At 43.8% G+C, this 6,260-nt stretch overlaps 1 protein-coding gene across 1 annotated transcript in view; it reads right to left on the bottom strand.

The window, feature by feature from the left end:
- The window catches only part of Bcl9 (BCL9 transcription coactivator), an 80,701-nt gene that overhangs the window by 66,968 nt on the left and 7,473 nt on the right, over window positions 1–6,260 (bottom strand). The gene's annotated exons all lie outside the window — the stretch shown is intronic.

Below are 6,260 nucleotides of genomic sequence, written 5' to 3'. Positions count from 1 at the left end.
CTTTTTTTTTTTTTTTTGCGGTGCTGGGGGTTGGACCCAGGGCCTTGTGCGAGTGAGGCAGGGCCTCTACCAGCTGAGCTGCATCCCCAGCCCCCGAACACTATTTCTATATGTACGTGAGGTCAATGGAGAGATGCAGGTGTGAGCCCATCCTTAGGGATGAGGGTCCCTTCTCTTGGCTGTGGTTCTCTGAAGGAAGGGGAAGAAAGTGCATTTTTATTATGACATTTGGCTCCTTGGGGTCAGAAGTACTCTCCTGTAGTTCAAGAAAACAAGGTAAAAAATACTCCGTTTGCGTTCCAGCCAGGTCATTCTCAATGGGATAGGAAAACCTGGATGCAAACCCTGGTTCTGCTTTTAACAAACGGAGGAGCCTGGGCAGGTTATTGCACCTGTCTGTGGATCAGTTTGCCTAACTGTAAAACAGGAACAAAGATACCAGAGTGTGGAGGTTGTGCACAGGTTATATGGGATGACAGATATAGACAAGACAGAGAAATACAGGGGATGACAGAAGGATCTGGTGGGCTGGTAGCTGAACCATCAGAAGATTTATCGTGACCTCCCAAAGCCTCTGTCTTTGGATCTGTCCCGCTCAATTTATATAGAAATGATTTGGTTAAAGCTATAGAAAGCATTTTTTAAAATCTCATTGGACAGAGGACGAAAATAAGGGATGACCTGTTGGCTACATTTCTTATCACAGTGCTAAAACTCCATTTGCTGACAGAAAAGAAGAAAAAGAAAAAGAAAAAAAAAATCTCATTTGAAGGTACTATAAAATTCGTAGAAATGACTATTAAATGCAAATGCAAAAAATAAACCAAAAAAGCCTCAAAATGTTAATTCTAAAAAAATAAATTTCAAAATAGATACAAGCAAAAATAACTTAAATCCAATATATAAATCCAAAAGTCCAGGTTGCTTACACAGCAGCATGTGCTGGGGAAAGGAGATGTGGGAGCGGGGAGGGGAGGAGGAGGCTGGAAAAATAACGTTCTCTTGGGCTACACCAAGAGACTGTGATACCTAACGCAGGGGAGGTGAGGGTTCTGCATCCCCATGGAGACAAGTGATCAGTTTTGAATGCCTCTCTTTAAAAGGAACACAGACAAACTGAAGTGCTGAATTCACAATGGCCAGAGAGAGAAAACCTCCATGGTGTCCTATAAGGAACTCAGTGTTCCCCCTGGAGAAAAGAAGTCTCGCGGGGACCCTCACACCTATTTCAAATATGGGGAGGGCCACATGTAGTTAAGATGGGTGAACTACTACGTGTCTCCCCAGACAAAGTCAGGACCAGTGAATGGTGAAGCAAAGCTCCTGAAGGTTGCACAAAGCTGCCCTGTCCCCACTGGTCCTTGTACAGACTCTGTGTGGCTCCTCGAGGGGAGTGTCACCATCAGGAGACAGGCACCTGACAGGAGAGCAGACCAGAAGAACCCCAAAGTTTCCTTCTACCCCTCAGAAGTCATGGCTGCCCCTGATCTTTGGGAGACAGATCCAAAGGTAAATGCTTTCAGTGAAATATGTTTAATTAATTAATTAATTAATTTTTTAAAGAATCCCTGAGTTCTGGGCAAGTAGTGGTTTCAATCACCAGCACAGGACTATGGAGAAGGCACTTAAGTGGAGACAGACAAGTTTGGGTCAAACCCCAGCTCTGACACCTGCGCTTTGACTTCACGCAAATTACCCAATGACCCTTAGCCTCACTTTCTTCATCTACCCATATTAGTACTTAGTTTAAAGGTTGTTGGCAGGATTAAATGAGGTACCGTGTCTCATTGATTCTAAGATGCATACGTGTTTGCATTTTAATCGCTCTGAAATGAAGCTATTAAACATTCTAATATTGATGGCACATATAGCATACATACAATTTAATTGGAAGTGTTGTTTTTTTTCAAATTTCATGGTGACAGATTGAAGTGGGCCTTACAAAAATCAATAGCAATTCATATTCAAAGGAATATACTAATGTGTACTAACAATTAGCATAACGAATGGCACACAGTGTGCTCAGTACAATGCTGTTTCTGTTCTCCCTTTTTAAAATATTTTATTTGTTAGTTGTAGTTGGACACAATACCTTCATTTTATTTATTTATTTGTACGTGGTGCTGAGGGTGCCACCAGGGTCTTGCACGTGCTGGGCGAGCGCTCTACCGCTGAGGCCCAGCCCCAGCCCCGTTCCTTCTTTTCTAGACAGCTTTTCACGACCTCTTGGGAAACAGGGAGGTCCTCCAGGATTCATAACTGGAACTGGCTGACAGAGTCCCAAGATGGCAGATGACCGAGGATGTTCACTCTCACCTGATCTCAAGGAGGTCATTCCTAACTCCCCCTCACACCTACACACACTTAGGTCTGTGTACAGTATGTCTACTCCTTCCCTCCCCGTTCGTCCTGTGGTCATGGAAACATTCTGGACCTTCCAGCTCTGCTTGCTCCGTATACTTGAGTTCAGATCGAGGTTCACTTATGAACGCCAGGCCAGACGTGCCTGCCTGCTTTGTATGAGGAGAGGTTCCTGCCTTCACCAACGCTCTACTCCCAGTTTTCCAAACCCGTCACCTGCCACAGATTCGAGTTCTTCCCTCTACTGGTGCTCAGTTCAAGGTGTTACTTGGCCACGAGAAGCACAGAATAAATTCAGTGCTGCAAGGGTACATCAGTAAGGGAGATTTTTTCTTGACCTGGATGGCCCCGAACATAGTCATCAGAGAGGTTTTTCTTTCCTTCTTTGTAGTCAGATACCATGGTTGTAAGTGCAGATTTTTCCTCATGTAGGAACATATCTAATCCTTTATAAATGTTATCAAGCATGTTGCCTCACTGTTATTTTATGTTAGTGAAGTTGGCCAGGTTAACTACATAGTACAAAATCCACCTCTTTATAGCTACCTCACATTTTTTAACTATTTAATGGTATACACCATCTAATCTTGCAGCAATATTAGAAATTCATTTGCTAGTGCGCTCTCTCTCTCTCTCTCTCTCTCTCTCCCTCTCTCCCTCTCCCTCCTCTCCCCCGCCCCCCCCAGCCTAACTTCAAGACAGTGGATTGCTGCTCAGTACCCCCAGCAGAGGGTGTGCAGAAGTATGGTCAGTGAGCCAGTAACTTAGTCAATGTTCATTTGACCCCCTGTAGGTCTGTCATTACGCTGGGTTCTGGGACTAAGGAGAAAGATCAAAGCTAGGCCTTTAAGGCCTTCATCTTCTAGAATACAGATATGGAACAGAAGCCTTACTGAGCAGCAGCTTTCTCAAGCAATAACACTTTGCTGATTTGGCCGTGGTCTCCACCCCCTTTTTCGACGTGTGGATGAGAGGCCCTTGGCATGTTGAGCCACAGCTAGTGGTAGTGGGCTGCCTTGGGATCCCCATACTCGGCTGGAGTCGTCAGTGTGTTTGTTCCTAGACCTATTTGTGCTAGTTCTTCTTATGATTGTAATTACATGATTTAATTAAACTTTTTTAAAGTAGAGAAATACAGGCACAAAAAAGAAATTGTTTCTATAAGATCTAAGTTGGATATACAAGAGAGACATCAAAAGTGAGTCACTAAAACCAACAACAACAAAACTGTGCTGTCGACGTAGGCATGGGAGAGCCAATTGCAAAACATGGTTTAATTTGGGAAAATTCATTTGCCCCACAACTGTCTTTAAGATCTTGCTCCACTTTAAAGAAACCAAGACAAATATACATATATTATATATATAATAATTTATATATATGGAGAGAGAGAGAGAGAGAGAGAGAGAGAGAGAGAGAGAACGCACCTCCAGGATCAGAGTGCTAATCGGAGGCCTTAGACTCCAGAGATGAGGCTAAAGGTCAGGGAATGGTTCTGTCATTTGTGTGCTCTAACTCTCTTGTTCAGCTAAATCACTATGAATCAAGTCGGTTATGAATGGTTTCTAATGTTGCTGACATAAAGTGTTGAGAATCAGGCACGATGGCCTCTTATGGGGAAGAGAGTGCACGGGCAGACTCCACGGGAAGAGGTAAGTCCTGCTCCTTGCCAAAGGGGTCAGAAGTTCCCCGGGAAGTAAGGAGGGGCGAGTCTCCTCCCAGGGGAGGACCAGGTGAGTCAGTTTTCTAAACTTCATAGATCAGCCCAGGGTTAAGAGAGCACGGATTCGGGTCTCTTTTCTGCCCTGTGCTCTCCCCAGTTACCTGCCTCAGTGTGGGCGGAAGGTGCAGAAACAGCGGGCCCGTCAGTGGGCTACGGGGGAGATGGGGTGGTCATGTAGTGATAGAGAGGTAAGCAGAGACCACCCCAAGACTTTTCAGAAGTAAGGTGATAGGAATGCGAGGATGATCCTAGAGATGAAGGAGATATTCCGTTTATTTCTAAGTCCGCACCAAGACATAAGAAGTATGCGACTGAAGAGAGGAGAGGGTGGACATAGCCCCCGGAGACACATGGAGTGGAAGACACTCTGAACCAGCACTCAACTCAACTAACCAGCACACAGCGACTCACCAGACTCCTCCAGCACCAGGCCGTGACCTCCACTTGTTTTCCTGTGTGGGAACTGGGCGTCATGGAAGTCAAGCTCACGACACAGGGTGGTGCAGATGACCAGGGGACGGGGACCAGAACTCAGTCACTCGATTGCAAATCCTACATGCACTCCAATATCCCAGGCCACCTTCTCTGGAGCTGCTCAGTTCACCACCCTGTGCTGGGCTGTCTCGGGTTTACTCATTTGTTAAAACTTTTGGTCGGAAAGGGAGCTGCAGCTAAGGGCTGAAATGAGGGCTGGAGGTTACCGAGGATCTCAGTTATGCTGCCTACCTCCAACCTCCATTACCAGGGATAATCAGAAGCCAGCTCTAGCAATTTTCTGCAACTTTCATTAATTTTAAGTGAATTTATATACACTGTCATTTTCCCCCCTTTACCCAGATTAGAATGAACTTGTCTTTTCAGTCTCATTGCAGGCAGACCCCTTGCATGTCTTTGAGACTGTCTGTTGTTTTTCTCTGGATCCTTTGTATTTCTGCTTTATTTTCTTTGAAATGAAAGGACCCAATGCTGAATTTTGATTTTAAGGTGAAGTCATAACATCAATGTATATCATTAAAATGTTTTATTGTAATTACAGAAATGTTCAATGCCAAATTATGTGCGCTATATTATTTTCTGCATTATTCTTTATTCCATTCTCAAAGTTAATACAGCCTATTATATCTCATTCATTCTTCTGACTGCTGCTGCACAGCGAGCAGATGTCTCCATTGAGCGATCCACAATGAATCCGAGATCTTTTTCCTGAGCACTTACAAGTAGAGTAATTCAGGGCCCATCAGTGAGCATGAGCTGTTTCAATTGTTCCTTCCAGTGTACATTAGCTCGCACTTGTCTACATAAAGTTTCAAAGAATCATAGATATTAAAGATGGAAAAGACCAGTTAGTTCATCAAGCCTTCCCGCTCTGCCAGCAAAAGCAAGCAAAGGAAGGAATTCTATCAGTATGTACTATTTTAATGATGCTGGTTAATAATGATCACAATTACCATTCATAGTCTGTGATCTCTGTCATCCTGAAATCAGTTAAAAGACTTTTAAAAAGCAGCACTTCTCTTTTAAAAGGAAACCAGGCACATATATCAACGTTACCATACTCTAAGTCAACCCAAAGAAGCCACACATTCAATTCAGTTGACTGCAATAAACAACTCCTGCCCTTTTGTGTACCAGCTACTAAGTGATTTCTGGTAGTGGACACATAAAGCTATCACAGTCATTCTAAGAGTCGGAGGTAGGGGTTGGGGTGGTGGCTCAGTGGTGGAGCACTTGCCTGGCATGTGTAAGGCCCCGGGTTTGAGTCTCAACACCACATAGAGATAAAGTAAAGGTCCATTTACAACTAAAATAAATATAGATTTAAAAAAAAAAGAGTTGAAGATAACATGGACACTCTGGAGTTTCTCTGGCTCTAGGAATTGAGAAAGACTTCATGAGGAAAGTGACAATTGAGACAGGCCTTAAAGGCTGAGCTTAAAGTCCGTCGACAAGAGTTTGGGGGAAGGGGACGTGAATAAGGACCAACCGAAACAAAGCCAGAGATCTTCACTGGATTTCCACTTTACAGTACGCATTTTCTTACTACATGTGAATAAAGTCTACTTGACCTCTTTAAAAGGATTAGGATACAGAGACTCAACTTAATCAATCTCCTTAAACAACAACCACAACACCTGGACTACCGGTTGTGGTAGACTTATGGAAACAAGACAGAATA

Source organism: Marmota marmota, unplaced genomic scaffold, assembly GCF_001458135.2.
Source record: "Marmota marmota marmota unplaced genomic scaffold, marMar, whole genome shotgun sequence".
Taxonomy (NCBI): domain Eukaryota; kingdom Metazoa; phylum Chordata; class Mammalia; order Rodentia; family Sciuridae; genus Marmota; species Marmota marmota.
Note: the sequence above shows the minus strand (reverse complement) of the source record. Positions and strands in the feature narration are given on the sequence as shown.